We start from the raw sequence: 20,231 nt of genomic DNA on the forward strand, positions 1-20,231 counted from the left end.
ATGGCATATTATTTATGGGATGTATGCTAGGACTATTGACCTTTAATTTGAACTCTAATAACCGTAACTTCCCATGGTAGAAAAGGGAATGGAAACTCTGAATGGAGACAGTTTCTTAAACACATTTTGATGTTTCTGTGCTGATGTGCTATTGCTGCTAATGATGATGGTAAGATTTTTTAATAAAAAAAAAAAAAAACACTTTATTTATTGAGTGCTTTTAGAATGCTAGGTACTTTACTGATCCCTTATAGGAATGCTGTGAAGTGGGTTTTATATATTTTCACTTTATGGGAGATTGGTCTAACTTAGGCTGTTATGAAAAAGTTCTAAGATGCTAAGAAGCATCCATTAGTAGACTACTTGCATTAAAATTATCTGGGGGAACTGGAAACTCAAATTCTAAGATTCTACACTAGCAGAAGCTCTAAGGGTAACACTTAAGAATCTGCATTTTTTTGCAAGTTTCCTGGGTAATTCATATGCAAGCTGAAATTTGAGAACTATTGACCTGCACAAAGTGGCAATGAAATTGTAAAACCCTGAATAGCTGCTGTAAAAAGTGGGAGTTTATTACTTCACAGAAAGTGTTATGACTTCTGCCACTGAGACAATAGAAGAGGCTTGTTGTTTTTAATATCAGATTTAATTTAAAAGTCTTTCTTTCAGTCCAAAGCTTATTCCCATTGTTACATCAATGTTCAGGAGAAAAAGGAAATACAGTGAAATACTTTTAGCTATATAGAAAGACTAGAGAGAAGATGGAGAGTAACCATTTCTATTTGTACAGTTTGTAGTTTTCTAAGTGTCATCATATATATTAATCTTTTATGAAGAGAACTGAAATTTAATAGTCTGATGTGTAAAGGTGCTTTATTTCTCCCTTGCTGCCATTAAATGGTCCACAGATCTTCCAACAGCTATTACACAGTAGCTGTAACAAAGGAAAAGAGATAGAGTATTACCAGTACCTCAGACCCCTCCTTCTTATACCCAAGGTGGCTCTTCCCAATCTCTATCCCTTCTCTTCCTCCTCACTATAGATGACCTCAATCCTACCTGTCATGGGTAACTTTTGTGTTTTTTTGCTTTTCTTGATGACTTTAACATCTGAACAGGCATCCCTCTCCCCACACATAAAAGGTTAGCTTCTCTGATTTTTTAATTTTGCATAAATGGAATCCTAAATATATAATATTTTGGTTTTGGCTTTTTCACTCAAAAATATTAAGTTTTATTGTTTTATGAAACTGTAGTTGATTTTTTAAATTACTTTATAGTATTTTATTATTTGAACATACCAAAATTTATTCCTTAGTTTTATTCTCGATGGGCATTTTTTTTCTGTACTTCTTCATATGTTTATTTGCTGTTTGGATATCCTCTTTTGTAAAGTGCCTCTACTAAAATTGAAAGAAAAAAAACCATAAACCTCAATTTTTCCCATACACTTTGTCATGAAGATACTTGTGACCCATACTCAGGTGGTTGGCTCCTGTTCCTATTCATTAGGCAAAGGACTCTGTTGTAGTAGACAGATCTAGTAATCTAAGATGTCGCTTAAAAAATTCCTGCAACTAGTTGGTGTCTCAAAAAATGCACAGTGGAAAAAAATTCCATGACCTATATCCTTGAGAAACATTATATAAAGTACTTACTTCTTGGACATTTACAATGAACATTTATAATGATAAAAGTTTTAAAGAGTGATCCAATAAAGAAACATAGTCAACATTATTTAACTTTTCTGAAACATACTTACATTCGGAATATTTAATAACATCTTGTGGGAAAAATATTCTTAGAGCATATTTTGAAAAATCTGCTTTAGAAGAGTCCCGTCTAGTTGGATTTTAACATTATAAGTCACCAAGTGGAGAATCATGATAAAAAAGTTTCAAAGAGGATGTAATTATCTCAGAAATAAATCCACAAAGGATTGAAAATGGAAAAGTGCTTCATTTAAATTTTTCTGCAGTTTCTTTAAATGTTTGAGTAATTAAAAAACTAATAACTAATACTAAAGAATTTGATGTAGAAATAATTATAAAGGTCAGATTCACACATCATAATACAGATAAATGCAATTGTATTTCCAAAATCTATTAATTGCTCAATTAGTTCATAGATCATATAATTAGATGGTTGTTCACTAATGATAATTTGTGTGTGCATGTGTGTGCACACGTGCATGTGCCTCTGTGTGTGCTGTATATGTGTGTGATGAGAAGAAAATCACAGCAATGACTTATGATCATATAGAGTTGAGTGTACATTTTGTTTTAACTTTTTCTGTGAATTTTTCTGTTTGGATATGTATAGTAATTTGGCTTTTCCAAATTTCTCACTTGTAAATAACAACATTTCCTGAAGTGTACGTTTACACTCAGCTCAAAAATCCTCAGTTTTATCTTCACTCTAAAGGAAAAAAAAAAGTGTAGAAAGATTAATTGCCTAGAAATATCATTATTAAAGAAAATTATCAATAAACTGGAACAGCACTTTTAATTTTTTTTAGTTTTCAATTACAGTTGGCATACAATATTATATTAGTTTCAGGTGTACAACATAGTGATTAGACATTTAAATAACTTACAAAGTGATCACCCTAATAAATCTAGTATCCATCTGACACTATACATAGTTATTATATTTTTTACTATATTCCTTATATTATACTTTACATTCTCATGACTATTTTGTAACTACAAATTTGTACCTCTTAATCTCTTCCCTTTTTTCACCTACCTCTCCAAACCCTCTCCCATCTGGCAACCATCAAAAGTTCTCTGTATCTATGAGTTTGTTTCTTATTTGTTTGTTTGTTTGGTTCTTTAGATTCCACATGTAAGTGAAATCATATAGCATTTGTCTTTGTCTGATTTACTCTGCTCAGCGCAATACCCATCCATGTTGTTGCAGATGGCAAAATTCTATTTATTTATTTGTTTGTTTGTTTTTAAGTCAGAGTAATATTCCATTGTATAGATGTACTACCTCTTCTTTATCCATTCTTCCATTTATGGACACTCAGGTTGTCTCTATACCTTGACTATTGTAAATAATGCTGCAATGAACATACGGATGCATGTGTCCCTTCGAAGTCGTATTTTAGGTTTCTTCAGATACATACCCAGCAGTGGGATTACTGGGTCTTTCTTTGTCTCTTGTTATAGCCTTTGCTTTAAAGTCTACTTTATCTGGTATAAGTATTGCTACTACAGCTTCTTATTTGTTTATTTCTGTTGTCATGAAATATCTTTTTCCATTCCTTTACTTTCAATCTATGTGTGCCTTTTGATCTAAAGTGAGTCTTTTGTAGCCAGCATATGCAAGGGCCTTGTTTTTTTTATCCATTCAGCTACCCTATCTTTTGATTTTAACGTTTAATCCATTTACATTTAGAGTGATATTTGGTAGATATGTAGTTATTGCCATTTTATTATTCATTTTACTGACTTTTTAATTCTTCTTCTCCTTCTGCCCTCCTCCTCCCTTCCCTTTCTCCACTCTTTCCCCTTCCCCTACTCCTACCCTTCCCCTTTTCTCCTCATAACATCCCCCCTTCCCCCCACAAAGTTTCTGTTGAGAAATCAGCTGACAGTCTTATGGGAGCTCCCTTGCAAGGTAACTAATTGCTTTTCTCTTGCTTCTTTTAAGATTCTCTCTTTGTCTTTAACCATTGGAATTTTAATGATGATGTGTCAGTGTGGGCCTCTTTGAGTTCATCTTGTTTGGGACACTCTGTGCTTTTTAGACTTGTATATACGTCTATTTTATTCATCAGGTTAAAGAAGTTTTTCATTATTATTTATTAAAATAGGTTTTCAATTCTTTGCTTTCTCTCTTCTCTTTTGGTACCCCTATGATGCAAATGTTATGCTTGATGTTATCCTAGAGGCCCCATAAACTATTCTCTTTTTTTTTTTTTTTGGATTCTTTTACTTATTGCTGTTCTGCTTGGGTGTTTTCTGATACCTTATCTTCTAAATTGCTGATTCAATCTTCTGCTTCATCTAATCTACTGTTGATTTCCTTTAATATGTTATTCATTTTGGTTATTATATTCTTTATTTCTGACTTGTTCATTTTTATGTTTTCTATCTCTATTTTTGTGTTTCCTATCTCTTTGTTAAAGTTCTCCCTGAGATCATTGAGCATCATTATAACCAGTGTTTTGCACTCTGCACTGGTAGATTGCTTGTCTCCCTTTTGTTTAGTTCTTTTTCTGGAGCTTTGTTCTGTTCTTTCATTTGGGACATATTTCTTTGTCCCCCTACTTTGGCTGCCTCTCTGTGTTGTTTCTATGTATTAGGTAAAACTACTATTTCTCCCAGCCTTAGTAGAGTGGCTTTGTGTAGTAGATGTCCTGCGGAGCCTAGTGGAACAGTCTCCCTAGTCACCTGAGCCAGGTGCCCAAGGTGTGTCCCTTGTGTGAGCTGTGTGTGATCTCCTGTTTTAGTTGAGCCTTGGTTGCTCTTTGCATATCAATGGCAAGAACTGACCCTGAGGCTGATTGTTTTAAGGACTGGCCAGACTCTAGTGGAGGAGGTATTATACAGGGCCTGAACCTAAGAAAAAGGATTTGCTTTAGCAGAGTTCTGGTGCCTGCCAAGTCTGCTCTTTGGGCGTGTCATCCTCAGATACAGCCCCAGATAAATGCTCTGGTTCAGTCCAGACAGGCCACCAAGCATGCCAGCCATAGGGCCTCCTGAGAGAGTCCCTGCTATAGGCCAAGTTCAGCCTCAGCTTGTGCCCTGAAATTCAGTTCTTCCCCATATGTCCCTGGTGCCTTTCGAGCTGCTGTTCCAGCCCTGGAGCTCAGAGCAAGAGAGTCTGTCATCAAGTAAGTTCGTGTGTAGGCCCTTTAAAAGAAATGCCTCTGACTCCAGCTGGCCTCTGCCTCACTCATTATCTCCACTGATTTTCACAGCCATATGTCGTGGGGACTTCTCTTTCTGGCACTGGAACTCTCAGCTGGGGAGCCTGGTGTGGGTCTAGGACCCCTCGCTCCTCAGGAGCGACCTCAAACAATGAAATATCCCTCCCAAGTTTTAACCGCCGCTTGCAGTTGTGGGACCTACCCATTCTGCATCTCCTCCCCTCCTACCAGTTTTCTGTATGTCTTGTTATGGAAGTTCTGTTCAGCTAGACTTCAGGTGATTTGCACTGATGTTTTTTCTGTAGTTTAGTTGTAATTTTGATGTGGTCGTAAGAGGAGGCAATCACAGTGTTTACCTACTCTGCCGTCTTGACCAGAATCAGAACTCTTCATCATTTGCTCTTATTGTGGAGAAATTTGTCTCTCTATGAATAAAATGCTTTTACTGTTAGATTATGTGTTGCTATTTTAATAAATAAATAGGGCCACTAAATTTGCCATTACCTCACACCTACTATATCCTTATAATGTATTATTTACTATTTCCCAATAATGCATCTGTGATAATTATACACAGTGATTGGCCCCTGATGTAGAAAAGTGTGTGATTAGAAATTACATTCACTTATCTCTTTTAGCTTCAAGCCTCTTAGCTTTCTTTGTTTATCATTAAAGGCAATGGTTGGTTATTGTCAGATTGTAGCTGTAATTGGGAAAGGCACTCACTAAATGCAGAAGTTTGAGGGAGGTGAGAATTCATATTCAGCCTAGTAAGTCTGGGAAATTTTCCAATCCTGCAGTGCTGTACCAAAGCACAGAAGCAAATTGAATCTTACCACGTATGTGACATCTAACCATATTTATATGTAGATGCTCACAGACAACATCCTTCTTAAGAAACTCATTGCAATAAAACTTTTGCCCCCAAATCTTGTCTGAAAGCTAACATTCATTTAGAAATTCCTTCCACTTAAATTCTTTACTTTTTACAGAAAATTATAACAAAATTATAAGTCCATATTATTATTAAAGAAAAAACTCTTGTGCTATAAATATTCCATGACCATCTGGAAAAATATATGCAAAATTAGAAAGTGTAACTAAAGTGAATATTGTTAATGATGTTAGTTACTAAAATTGCTGAGCCTGTATCTAAGATTTGAAAATTTAAGTGTTTTTCTCTCTAAAATTAAAGATACTTTAAACTTTTGAGGCTGGGATTTGTGATTAAATGTTAATCATAAACTGTCTACGGCTATGACACCCTGAACGTCCTCGATTTCATCTGATCTCGGAAGCTAAGTAGGGTTGTGCCTGGTTAGTATTTGGATGGGAGACCACATAGGAATACCAGGTGCTGTAGGGATTAAAAAAAAGAAAAAAAAAAAAAAGTTAATCATAAACTATCATTGTTAGTACTTTTCAGTCCACTGTCATAATTAATCTATGCAGGATAGTTTTAGGTATTACTTTCTAGCCGTATAGGAAGTTAAATCGAGGGTTCCTTTATTTCACTTATCAAAGATATTTATTTCTTCCAGATAAAATATTTTTGAAAATCATTTTATATCCAATTATTTTTCTCCGCAAAATATTTTGCATTAGGACTTGCTATAGTTTGGGGGATATTAATCATACATCTTCTCCTCCTCCTTCAAGCAATTTGCCCCCTCTCTTTCTTTCTGCAGTATATTTTTATATAATTATTTCCTATTATACCCTTCAGGTAAATAACTGGGATTTTCATCTTATTATTGTTTTTAACATAAGACCCTGTTTTTCCTGTACATTTGGTATTTTTCTCCTCTTTCTTCTTTCATCTTATAATTTTGTAAACCTTTGCCTAAATAGTCCAGCCCAGATTTCTCTGTGCTCTATTGTCTTTACACAATTAATTTTAACTTGTCTTGAACTCATTACTCTCCTTGACATTCCTCTTAACTATTTGATCAATCCATCAAAATGTGTTTATTAAATATCAATAACAAATGTAACAGTGTTGATAAGAGATAATTTCTGATATAACCTTGCTTGGTGAGATAAAAAATAATGCACACTAAATAATTAAAGAATATCAATTAATTAAGCACTAAATAATAGTGGAAATTCCCAGAGAGTCTCAATGTTCATAATGCACTTTTCTAGAAAAATTATTTAAAAGTGATTTTTTTGTCTACAGTGCCTCACTCTTTATGCCATGGGATCTGGCTACTCTGGTCTACAATCGACTGGACCAGAAATCTAATCTTAGCCAAAGATTATAGAATGAAATGAAACACCCACGGAAGGCCAGCAGGTTGTGACGTGGCCTGGCATGAATTCTGCCCCCATTGAACATTCTGTATGGAATTCTTTATGAACAAAATCAGCTTCTTCCTTTTGTGACATTTGGATTCAAAATATATACGAGTATTTTAGAAGTTATAACAACAGTAAAAGAGAAATAGAATGAAAAGATTAGTTACCAGTGAAGGAAAGCAAAGTTTGCCATCCCAAAATATAACTTTTGGGCCATTGATTATTTTAAGCTGGTTATTTTTAAGAAACAAAATACTCAGGAAAAAATCTTTAACCTTCTCTCTAACTTCCTGCTCCAAGAAGAGAAATATCATTGCTGATAACTATAGTTTAATATAAACTACTATTTGATAGAGAAGAACTTAGCAAGGTCCATTTGATGAAAGTCTTCTCTGAGTCCCATAGGTAAAGATAGCCCAGCAAACATTTATTTATTTATTTATTTTTATGGAGGATTGAGATGGAGTGAAGCCGTGTCCGAAGGACATGTGGACAGCCCTGGAGATGTTGGAGCCGAATGTCCCAACCGCTCACCAGGAAGCAGCAGGTCAGATAGCCTGGATGTTCCTGGTGGTGCTGCAGCAGGCCAGCCTGGAGGTTCAGGATCAGGCTTAGAGGATGCAGCAACTGCAACGTCCGGAAGAAGCACTGGAATGGCAGCTGGCAGCAGCAGAATGCATGCTTCAGGGCTCTGAAGGGTCGCTGTCATCGTTCCAGTCTGGGAGCGTACCTGCGATACAGTAGCAGGCACCACCGATGATATGGCAGCAGGTTGAAGTGGAACAGCTGTTGTGAGGGGTGGGGAGGAAGAGAGAGAGGAGCAAGCTGACAGCGCCCCCAAGGCTAAAAAGCAAACCACCTTTATCCAGTACACCTCTGCTGGACTCCGAGACCTGACAAAACAGGTACAACAGAGAGTGGGGAGATGGTTCCAGGGTGTCTGCTGAGGCTATGGGATTATGAGGCTGAAGGGACTGAATTAGCTCAGGAAGAGATGGATCAGTTGGCCTCCATAACAGTGATATCATCCCTCAGAAAGCACCTCCAGAATGTGATGCGTTTGTGCGGGGTGCAGGCAATCATGCCCTGATTAACTGGCTCATGTCCACTGCACGGACAGTGTGGGCTGACCAGGGGGAGCTGCCAGAGACTGTGAGCAGATGGACCACGTACTTAGATCTGGTCCAGATAATTCGGGAAATGAGCATGTGACAGATGATGTTTCGCGCCCAGTATACAAGCCCCGATGAAGAGGTATTTACAACCCATATGAAGAACTTGATTTTGATTTCTGGCCTAGCCAGTACTTTCGGCGCCATGGTGGCATTGCTGGCCCCTTACTTGGATAGGCAGATCCACGAGGTGACGCCACTATGGCTAGGTTGGGGGATGTGGAAGCGAAACGCAAGGAGTGTTCCACTTAAGTGTGATCTGAACTGTCCATCTCAATCCCAGTCTGGTCAGTGCATGGTTGGAGGCGTGGCCAAAAACCAGGAGTGGAGCTGCACCCAGCCCTTTTGCCATGAAAGTGAGCCATAGGCAAATGCGATTTGATCTCCTCGTAGCAGGGGTCACTGCAGAAAAGATTGAGCAGCAATCTAATGAAGTGCTACTGGCACTGTGGAATCATCTGCCCTCTGAACAGCAATTCACTTTTCTTTCTGGGAAAGCCACAACCTATGAAGTACGACTGGCCTATTATCTCCCTGATTAGGGATTTGTCCAGGGCACCTTGTTAGTGGGAGAGATAGTGGACCTGTGGCCTTAGGAGATGAATAAGGTTATGCCACCTCTGCATGCTGCCCTGCTGAATGTCATGTACATATGGACCAATTGTCACATGAACTTGGATGATACCATTATGTGGTGAACTTGGCAAATGCCTTTTTCTCTAGCCCCACTCTGTGCCATGGTCTCGTGGCTCAAGATTTAGCCATGTGGAAATGACTGCCTGCAGTGCACTTGTATCATTACATTGATGATATAATGCTAACTTCTGATTCTCTTACAGAACTAGAAGCAGCAGCAACCAGCCTGCGAGAAGCTTTTGCCGACTGGAGTTGGGCAGTCAACGAGGACAAGGTCTAGGGATCTGGGTTCTCTGTTAAATTCTTGGGAGTCGTCTGGTCTGGTAAGACAAAAGTAATGCCAGAGGCGGTGATTGATAAGATACAGGGATATCCCTGACCTGAGACTGTGAAGTAGCTCCAAACCTATTTGGGACTGCTGGAGTTTGGGAGAGTGTTCGTCCTCCATTTGGCCTCCTTGATGCAATCCCTGCACTGTCTAGTGTGACAGGGTGCCCAGTGGGATTGGACCCCTGAGATAGAAGAGGCCTTTAGGGCTACAAAGCAATCTGTAGCACAAGCCCAAACTCTACACGTAGTACATCCAGCCCTCCCATTCCTGCTTATGGTGCAGGTAGATGATACAGGATTTGGATGAGGCTTGTGGCAGAAGCATGGTTCCTGGAAGGTGACAATAGGCTTCGGGTTTCAATTGTGGAAAAGCGCTGAAGCGCGGTATTCTCTGATAGAGAAACGACTGGCTGCCATATATGCAGCCCTTCTAGCCATGATGCCATAACTGACCCTAATCCTGTAACCGTGAGTCCATGCACCCCGTGGAGGGGTGGCTGTGGTCTTAGGGAAGACTCCCTGTATGGAAATTGCACAGACCCTCCACATTGTCCAAGAGAGGTACCTAAAGCAGCGGGCGCAGTTCTCTGCAAGCCCCTGTCATGTCAACTGCACTACCTATTGGGATTAGTGCAGTTTCAAGCAGAGCTGCTGGCGGAGCCTACTGAGGAAGGAGACATACTGAGTCCCTATGTAAAGGTATATCCTTCCATTTCTTTCTGTCTTCTTCAATTTCTTTTTTAATATCATTGTTTTCTGAGTACAGGTATTTTATCTCCTCGATTAAATTTATTCCTATGTATTTTATTTTTCAATGCAATTATCAGTGATATTATTTTCTTAATATCTTTTTCTGATAGTTTATTATTGGTATATAAAAATAGAACCAGTTTTGGAATATTATTTTTGTATCCTGCTACTTTATTGATTCATTTATTAGTTCTAATAATTTTTTTGGTGGAAAAAAAATTCAAAGGTTCTCTAATACAGCATCATGTCATCTGCTAATAATGACAATTTTCCTTCTTGCTTTCCAATTTGGTTGCATTTTATTTCTATTTTATTTTATTTTATCTGATTGCTGTGACTAGAACTTCCAATACCATGTTGAATAAAAGTGGTAAGAGTGGATATATTTGTCTTGCTCTCAAATGAAAAAAAAAGCTTTCATATTTTTACTATTTTGTATAATGATAACTGTGGCCTTTATTATGCTAAGGTGTGTTCTTTCTCTCCCAACTTTGCTGAGAGTTTTTCCATAAATGGATGTTGGATTTTGTCAAATGCATTTTCTGCATCTATTGATATGATTACATTATTTTTATCTTTTGTTTTGTTTATGTGGTGTATCATGTTAATTGATATGGGGATATTTAACCAATCTTATATCCTGGGAATAAATTCCACTTAATCAAGGTGTATGATCTTGTTATCGTATTGCTAAGTTTGATTCACTAATATTTTGTTGAGTATTTTTGTGTCTGTGTTCATAAGTGATATTAGACTATAAATTTTTTCTTTCCTTTTTTTTTTTTTTGTAGTATCTCTGTCTCATTTTACTATTGGGGAATGCTGGCCTCATAAAATGAGTTTGGGAGCATTCAATTCTCTTGCATTTTTTGGAATAGTTTGAGAAAGGCAGATGTTTAATTCTTCTTTAAATGTTTGGTAAAATTCACATGTAAAGCCATGCAGTCCAGTAATTTTGATTGTTGGAGGGGTTTTCTTTTTTATTACTGATTTAATTTTATTTGTAGTTATTGATCTTTTCAGATTTTCTGCTTCCTGATTCAGTCTTGGAAGGTTGTTATGCTTCTGGAAATGCATCCATTTCTTCTAGACAGTTCAATTTGTTGGCATGTAATTAAAGTATCTTTAATGATCCTTTGAATTTCTGTGTTGTTCAGTTGTAATCTCTCTTTTTTCATATCTAATTTTATTTATTTGGGCTCTCTTTCTTTCTCTTTTTTTGATGAGTCTGGTTACAGGTTTAGCAATTATGTTTATCTTTTCAAAGAACTAACTCTTGGTTTCAGTGATATTTTATTTATTTCTTTAGATTCTATTTTGTTCATTTCCACTTTTTAGTATTTCCTTCCTTTGCTCGCTTTGGGTTTTGTTCTTTTTTTTTTCTAGTTCCTTTAGGTGTAAGGTTAGATTTTTTAAAATTTTTTTGTTTGTTTGTTTGTTTGTTTGAGACTTGTATTGCTATACATTTCCCTCTTAAAATCATTGGCAGTATGCAAAAGATTTTGGTTCATTGCATTTTTATTTTTATTTGACTCAAGGTATTTTTTGATTTCTTCCTTGATCTCATTGTTAATACACATATTGTGTAGTAACATCTTATTTGGCCTCCAAATACTTGTGCGTTTTATATTTTCCTCCTTGTGATTGATTTCTAGTTTTATACTATTGTGATTAGAGAAGATGCTTGATATGATTCGAGTCTTATGTTTGTTAAGACTTCTTTTGTGGATTAACAAGTTGTCTACCCAGGAAAAGTTTTTCTGTGCACTTGAACATAATGTATCTTCTGCTTTGGGTAAAATGTCCTAAACATCAATTAAATCCATCTGGTCTAATGTGTCATTTAAGGCCATTGTTTCCTTGTTGATTAACTTTCTGGATGATCTATCCATTCATATCAATAGGGTGTGAAAGTTCCCTACTATGACTATATGATTGTTGATCTCTCCCTTTGTGTCATTCAATATCTGCTTTATATATTTAGGTTCTCTTATGTTGGGTATGTAGATATTTACAAGGGTTATATCCTCTTGTTGATTTGATCCCTTTATCATTTTGAAAGTTCCTTTGTTTTTTGTTATAGCCTTTGTTTTAAAGTCTATTTTGTGTGACATAAATATTACTACCTCAGTTTTTTTGTTTGTTTGTTTCCATTTGTATGAAATTATCTTCCACCTCTGTACTTTCAGTCTGTGTGTGTCTTTTGATCTGAAGTAGGTCTCTTGTAGGCTGCACACATATAGGTCTTTTTTTTAATCCATTCAGCTATGCTACATCTTTCGATTGGAGCATTTAGTCCATTTATAATTAAAATAATTGTTGATATGTATGTAGTTATTGCCATTTTTAATTGTTCTCTGATTGTTTTTGTAGTTCTTTTCTAGTCCTTCCTTATTCTGTTGCTCTCTTCTCTTATATGTTGATGGTCTTCTATACTGTTATATATGGATTTCTTTCTCTTTATTTCTTATATATCACTTACAGATTTTGGTTTATTGTTACCATGTGCCTCATATATACCAAGCTATGTTTATAGCAGTCTATTTTAAGTTGATGGTTTCCTTAGTTTGGACACAATCTGAAATCACTACAATTTTTATTGACATCCTCCTCGTTTATGTTTTAGTCATTATTTTTTATTTCTTTTGTGTTGTGTGTGTTCGTATGTATCTCTTAATTTATTGCTGTAATTACACATTATCTTTTACACATGTAATTATACATGTCTTTCCATCTTTCTACTAGCTTTATAGTTTGTTGAACCACTGCTTTTATTAAGTATTTGTCTTTGTCAGTGAGAATTTTTTTCTTTTCTATACTATCTTATTCATTTTCTTTTATCTTTTCTTTTCTACTTAAAGAAGTTCTTTTTAACATATATTAGAATACTGGTTTAATGGTAATGAACTCTTTTAGCTTTTTTTGTCTGAGAAACTTTTTATCTTTCCTTTGATTCTAAATGTTAGCTTTTCTGGGGAAATTAATCTTGGTTTAAGGTCTTTGCATTTCATCATTTTTAATATTTGGTGCCATTCCCTTCTGGTCTAAAAAATTTCTGTTGAGAAACAGCTGATTTTTATTGGAGCTCCCTTGTAGGTAACTAACTGCTTTTCTCTTGCTGCTTTTAATATAGTTTCTTTGTCTTTAAGCTTTGGATTCACCTTGTTTGGGACTCTCTGTACTTCCTGGACTTGTGTGTCTGTTTCCTTCACCAGGTTATGAAACTGTTCAGTCATTACTTCTTCAATTCCTTTGTCTCTCTCTTTTTTTCATTTGAGCACCCTTATGATGTGGATGTTGGTATGTTTGATGTTGTCCCAGAGGTTCCTTAAACCATTCTCATTAATTTTTTTTTTCTTTTTGCTGTTCCAATTGGGTGTTTTCTTCTACATTGTCTTCCAAATTGTTGATTCAATCCTCTGCTTTCTCTAATCAGCTGTTTAGTCCATCTAGAGTGTTTTTCATTTCAGTTATTGTATTTTCTGTTTCTGACTGATTTCCTTTTATGTTTTCTATCTCCTTTTTTATGTTTTCTATATTTTTGAAGTTCTCTCTAAGATCATCTATTCTTCTCTTAAGTTCATTGAGCATCCTTATAACCAGTGTTTTGAATTGTCTCCATTTTGTTTAGTTCTTTTTATGGAGTTTTATCCTCTTTTGCAACTGGGACATCTTTCTTTGTTTTCTCATTTTGCCAGACTCCCTGTGTTTTGTTTCTATATATTAAATAAATCTGTTACATGTCTTGGTCTTGACAGAATGGCCTTAATGGGCATTACTGGCACAATCTTCCTGGTCACCTGAGCAGGGTGCTCCAGGGTTATCTCTTGCGTGGATTGTGTTTGTTCTTTCTTTGTAATTGGGCCTTGATTGCTGTTGATTCATCATCTGGCTGGCTGTGAAGGCTGGCCATGACCATAGCATATAATCTTTTGTGCAGGTGCTGACCTCATAGAGCAGGATTCACTGTTGTGGAGCTCTAGTGCCAGCTGAGTTAGCACTTTGGATTTTTCATTTGTGAAGCTAGTTTTGTTGTGTGCCAGTGTGTTCTGAAGCCACTAGGTGTGTTGGTTCAGGATGTTCTTGTGATGGGCTTTGGTGCAGACCACAGTTAGACAGTTCTTGTTACAGGCTTGGGACACTTGGTAGAAGCTATATAGTGGTTTGTGGTTGGTTGCCACTTGTTCTGGGCCTTAGGAACCTTGGAGAGGCTACACTGCAAGCTGAGGCTGGCTATCATTTGTGCTGGGTTTGGGTCCCTTTTGTGGGCATCATGATGAGCGCTGAAGCAAGCTGCCATTCGTGCTGGGCTAATTGCTGCTTTAGTTGTAGGTTATGCCAGGCCCACACTGGCTGTAGCTTATGCCAGGTTGGGGCATCTAATAGATGTTACAGTGCATATTGAGACTGGTCACCACTTGTGCCGGGCTAGGGATTACTTAGTAAGAACTACAAGGTACCTCAAAGCCAGACAGTTTGGATTTTTGGGAACCAAGTGATTTGGGGAAAGTCTGAAGTATGCGTCAAAGCAGATCTCTTGTGTGGAGTTGCTGCTGGTAGAGACTTAGGCTGGAATTCAAACTGGATGGGGCAGGGTCTCAGGAAATCACCAGAGCAGGTGAACAACGTTAGCTAGGTTAACAGAGGGCGCAAATATGGCTCTCGCCTACAGCAGGCTGGCCTAGAGAGAGAAGGGCTTGGCAAAGGAACAATGGCTTCTCTCAGTGCTTTTGTCCCAGAGAGAGTTTCCCCAACTCCTGCCTCTTCAGCTTTCCTCTTGAAATTAGTCAATTTAGTTCCTTCCCTTACATTCATAACACTTTTATAACTGCTGCCCCATGTGAGAGCTCAGAACAAGTGAGTTTGTGTGCAAATGAATTTGTCTGTGGGCCCTTTAGGTTATCAGTCTCCTGCAGCCTTTTGTTCTTTTCAGACATAATCTCTTCTGGTTTTCACAGCCAGATGGCACGGGCCCTTCTCTTCCATGCACAGGTCTCCTGGCTGGGAAGTCTGGTATGGGGCTATGGTACTTCATTCCTCAGAGTAGAGCTCCACAGTGAGATATTTCTTCTGATTCTTTATTGCCACATGTGGGTGTGGGACCAAATTGTTTTGTGTTTCTGCCCCTCCTATCAGTCTTGATGTGGGTTCTTTATATCCTTAGTTACAGGAATTCTGTTCAGATAGCCTTCAGATAGTTTTCAGTGATAGTTGTTTTATAATTTAGCTATAATTTTGATGTGATTTTGGGAAAAGTTGAGCTTAATGTTTTCCTTCTCCATCATCTTGCCCAGAAGTCTCTAGAATATTGTTTTTGAATCTAAATTTTAACGTTAAATCTTTACTTTTATAGTCTATACCTCAAAATTGTTTAGACTGATAACTTTCATTTTCTCATATGCTCTGACCTAAAGACTGAATATAACATTGATTAGGGAGACTTCCATAGAACTTTATCTACTGTCTTTCTCTCACCCTTTCTCTTTGTTCCTACATTTTAATTTTTTCTTTCATTTTTCTTCCCTTCCTCTTTCCTTTCCTCTCTGTCTTCCTTTTTTTCTTTCTTTCTTAAATAAAGTTAGCTCTCCTTATACATAGTAAAACTAAAGTTACATTCTACACTATGAGGAGAACCAAAATTATCAATTATTTGTAACCAAAGTGCTTCTGATTTTTCAACCATTCAAAGCCATCTTTTACACTAATATCTAAATATATTTAAAATAATAAAAGTAGTTTAATCTACTATCCTATTTAGTTGAAACGTTAAAATTTTCCCCTCATATTCTGATGATCCTCAGAGAATGCCTACAGTTTATTAGCCATTGCTTCTTACTTTCACTTTAATGATTCTTCGGCTGTTTCTGGTGTTTTCTTGAAAAATAGCTGCCACTATCATAAAGACCTCTGAGAAGGAGCCTGGGAAGATAGCCATCTCTTTACTATCCCATCTCATCTCATAATTCTCCATATTAAAAATTTTGAAAACATTTTTATTTTGAAAGTTTTCAATTTACAGAATAGTTGCAAAGATAATAAAAGAAGTTCCTATATATTCTTTACCAAGCTTTCCCTAACTTAACATCTTATATAACCTAGCACAACTCCATAATTTTGAAATGAAAAAGGTTGCTTGGATATGATGTTGATATTTTTATATGTTAAATAAACAAGTAGTTTTTAAAGAGTGCCATTATAGACTCTGAGGACACAGTAATGGGAAAGACAGTTTACCTGTTTACCACTTTCATCTCCCTATTGCTATAGTTATTGTACTTGCTTTGCTTTTTGAGCCATTTTATCAAAGCCAATCTTCCTAAAAGTGTCATAGTTTTTATCAATTTTACTAACACTATTGCTACAAGTTATGCATGCTATTTTGCAATGTGCCCTTATTTCCACAATTTTATTTTTTTTACTTTTTACCTTGTTTTTATTTTTGTGATTGAAATATATTAAGCTGAGTCTAGATTGTGAAAAGTTTAGAATAACCTAATTTGTATGACATTATTCAGCTACTTATCCTAAATTAAAGTTTATACTAAGTGACATAACAAAGGCAGATTCCTAGAGTCAAATTTGGAAAATTTTATATTATAATATATATCTTTTTTTGATTAATATTTGTACTTTTCTGGTACAAGATTATTGATAGAAGTATATCAACAGCTATTAGAGTCCATTCTACAAATTATCTCTTTCAACTTTTTCTTTTTTAAGTTTTAAATATCTATGACTATATATATATAATCTCAATACTTTGAACACTTTATATACCAGTATTAAAATTTGAAGTGTTGAGGAAACAACTTTTTTCCATGTCTCAGGAAACACATGTAATCAAGTGAAATCTGAAATGAAAATTTCAGATTTGTAAAGCAAATACTATTATAACCTCAAGAGTTAGTTATGATTTATTTTTATTAGCATAAAACTTGATTAAAAGAATGTGTTTATCTGTGCATCTAAGACCACTTAAGTTAATCCCTTGATAATATAGATCTCATTGTTTTATCTTCTAAAAGCTTTATCAAATCCTATCTATCATCTATCTATATCTATCATCTAACCATATCATTAATTTATAATAATTATAAACATGATTTCTTTGAATGATTTCTGGTAAGAGGTAAAATAAGATATAATTAGAAACTTTCTCAGACATTTCCACTAAAATACCTAAAAGCAGAGAGAACCAATACATCAAGTGTGGTTATCACCCCATGAAAAATAGAGTTGGTATAAGTTGACAACACTACCTTGGGTTAGAAAATGTATTATCATTGTTGTTATAGTTGAAGATATATCCTTCCAAACAAGAGCAGTCACAGTAGACTTGACAGAAGAACTTCTTCTAATCTAACAATTTGCTGATTGCAGTCTTGTCATCTTGCCTCAATTTCTTTCTATTAGAAGGATTATTGCCAGCTTTTGATCAGCATTCTCTCCCTCTGTGCATCAAAGTAGTTCAGAGACATCCATGTGAGGAAAGTATAGCCACATAAAAAATAAGGTAGAAGAAAATGTTCATTTTTCACATGAGATGAGAAAACAAATGTTTAAGAATGTAAAAATAGAACCATGGCATGCAGCAATGATGATATTGCATATGGCCCATCATGGAAGATATCTTGTGTTCTTTGGTCCAGCATATGTGTTCAGTTCTTGCGAATTTTCGAGAAGACAACACTATGATAGCAAATTGGGTAGGGCAAAGATTGGCTCATCAGATCAGTCTTAAATCTCTGTGATGACATTTCTAGTATCTGTGATTCTCTGAATGCATAATTCATTTGTGTAAATACTCAATAAACTTGTTAGTAGAGATTCAAATTTTCTAAATTACTAAAGTTATTTTCTTGGCCTATTAGAACCACCTTGTTCTTTCGATAATAATTTCTTAACAAGGAAATATTTTCTTTATTTTAATGTATGTCCTGTTGCACTGGGGCTTACAAGATGTAAATTGTTTTAGTGGTATCAGAATTAAACTGTAGACTTACAGGACATTTTTAACAGTAGTATACTTTGTTTGTATGAAAACTGTATTTTCTCTCATCCATAGCAATTATGGAAACAGATTTAAGGTTCTGGGTATATATTTAATAAAAGTGGGGAGGAGTGGAGAATGGGAGTGTGTATGGGGGATAGGTGGAAAGTAAGGGTACATATGAAAGAGGGAAGGGAGAGATAGATAGAAAGACAGAGAAAGAGAGAGCGGTTTTCTGTATTCAGCATAACACTGACTCAATATATATCACAAGAATTTATCTGTTTTTAAAGATTATAAAAAAAGAATGCATTTATTTGTTTGTTTGTTTATTTATTTTTGAAATCTCAAATTCAGATCAATCTGATGTATTGCATTGCCTGAAACCTCTACTTTTAGGTTATCCATTTAGGCCTGCAAATTTTTAAAATTTATAAATATCTCAAAAAAGAAATATTAGTTTAAAAATTCATTCACTGAAGTAACATCTAAATTTGCAGAAGAATCTCACTGTCTAGAAGAGAACTAAATTCAGATTCTTGTTCCCAAAACAGTACAGAGGACACTGGTCCCACAGCTTCTCACCACCAGGAACCACTCAAATCAACACACCTAGCCCACACAGCCCTTCCTTTGCTCATTCTGAGGAGGATCCCACACATTTAAATAGCCAACATCATCATCTCTGCTTCAATAAATTTCATAAATGTGTGATTTAACGACAATTTCTGTTTTCTAAGAAAACTATGATAACAAGTAAAAGACATTAATTGAACAGAGAGAATAAAAATCTTTGATTCTTATTGCTAAACCACAGATCCAAATAGTCAGGAATGTGTAAACTAAAACTTAAAGACTAAAGAAAAAAAAAAAGCAGTGTTTCCAGTTGGCTGTAACATTTCCCTGTGGTGCCAGCATGTTTGAACCAACAATTATTTGGGAAGAGTGGTACTTATAAACAGGAATAAATCAACTCGCTTAGGTCTTCCAGGATGGACATAATAGTAAAATAATAATTATTGGTGCTCTCAAAAACTTACAACCATGGAACTCATGGTATTTTATCTAATTTTCCATAATTAAAATTCATGCTACTTTCATATTTGAGGAAGAGAATTATTATATTTTATAGATTGAATAATTGCTTTTTAAAAGATTAAGCATCTTGACCACACTCATATTGTAGTTATAAATTGAAGTAAACAACATTGCCTTTTTTTTCTAAATGGATTTCACTAAACTAAGAAATTAAAATATAAAGTGAAATAAGCAGTTTTTTCCATCTAATGACACCAATTTACTAATGTGGATTTGGAGAAAAAAATTATTCTTTCTCTTTTTCCTTTACTGGATTGTCAGATACTTTGGTAATATTTTTACACAGCATGGATATTTTCCATTTGTGTTTAGTCTCTCTGAAGTCTGGAAAATATCAGAAAAAAAAAACCCTTTCACATTTTTGGGTTGATTGAGTATGTATTCCTTTTTTTTTCTATATCTTGATCACTTTACAATTTATTCCTTGCTTGCTCTAAGCCACTTTATTTTTGTTTTATAAAAATACTAGTAGAATAAAAATGCTTCCAGAGAGATACAGTGAGGTTGAAGGAAAAGAAAATTTTAAAAAATCAACCTTGAAACATTAGTTTGTATTTGTTATAATTACTAGAAATTAACATATTCTATTTATTAAGAAAAATTTATTCAGTGTGTGCTTAGTGAAGTCAGTTGTATCATCATTATGTTATCTATATCTCATAATTTTCTTCTACATACAAGTAGATTGAATGATTAGTAATAGTAATCATGGTGACATCAATAATAGCAATGACAATGATAATATTGGTAAATATAGTCAATTTTACAGTGTTTACTTTTTGCCAAGCTTGCGCTAAGCAGTTTAAAGTTGTCATCTCCTTTTGGCCTCACCTAGAAGGCAGGTACTATTGCTAATAGGTAAGCTGTTTTTGTTCAAATATTAATTGTACTACTTACTAGCTCTCATACCTGGGATGAGTTTCTCAAACTTCAAATGCTTCTGGTTCCCCATACACAAAATCAGGGAGATGGAAAGATTATTGTGAAGAATAAATGACTAATACACAGGAGATCCTTAGAAGAGTGCCTGACGTATGGTATAGGGCTCAATGAACATTAACTATTATATAAATGA

At 35.5% G+C, this 20,231-nt stretch overlaps 1 pseudogene; it reads left to right on the top strand.

The window, feature by feature from the left end:
- Nucleotides 1–6,129: 6,129 nt before the first annotated feature.
- Nucleotides 6,130–6,248, top strand: LOC111733529 (annotated as a pseudogene).
- Nucleotides 6,249–20,231: the final 13,983 nt, after the last annotated feature.

This window comes from Pteropus vampyrus, unplaced genomic scaffold (assembly GCF_000151845.1).
Source record: "Pteropus vampyrus isolate Shadow unplaced genomic scaffold, Pvam_2.0 Scaffold572, whole genome shotgun sequence".
In the NCBI taxonomy this organism is placed as follows: Eukaryota; Metazoa; Chordata; class Mammalia; order Chiroptera; family Pteropodidae; genus Pteropus; species Pteropus vampyrus.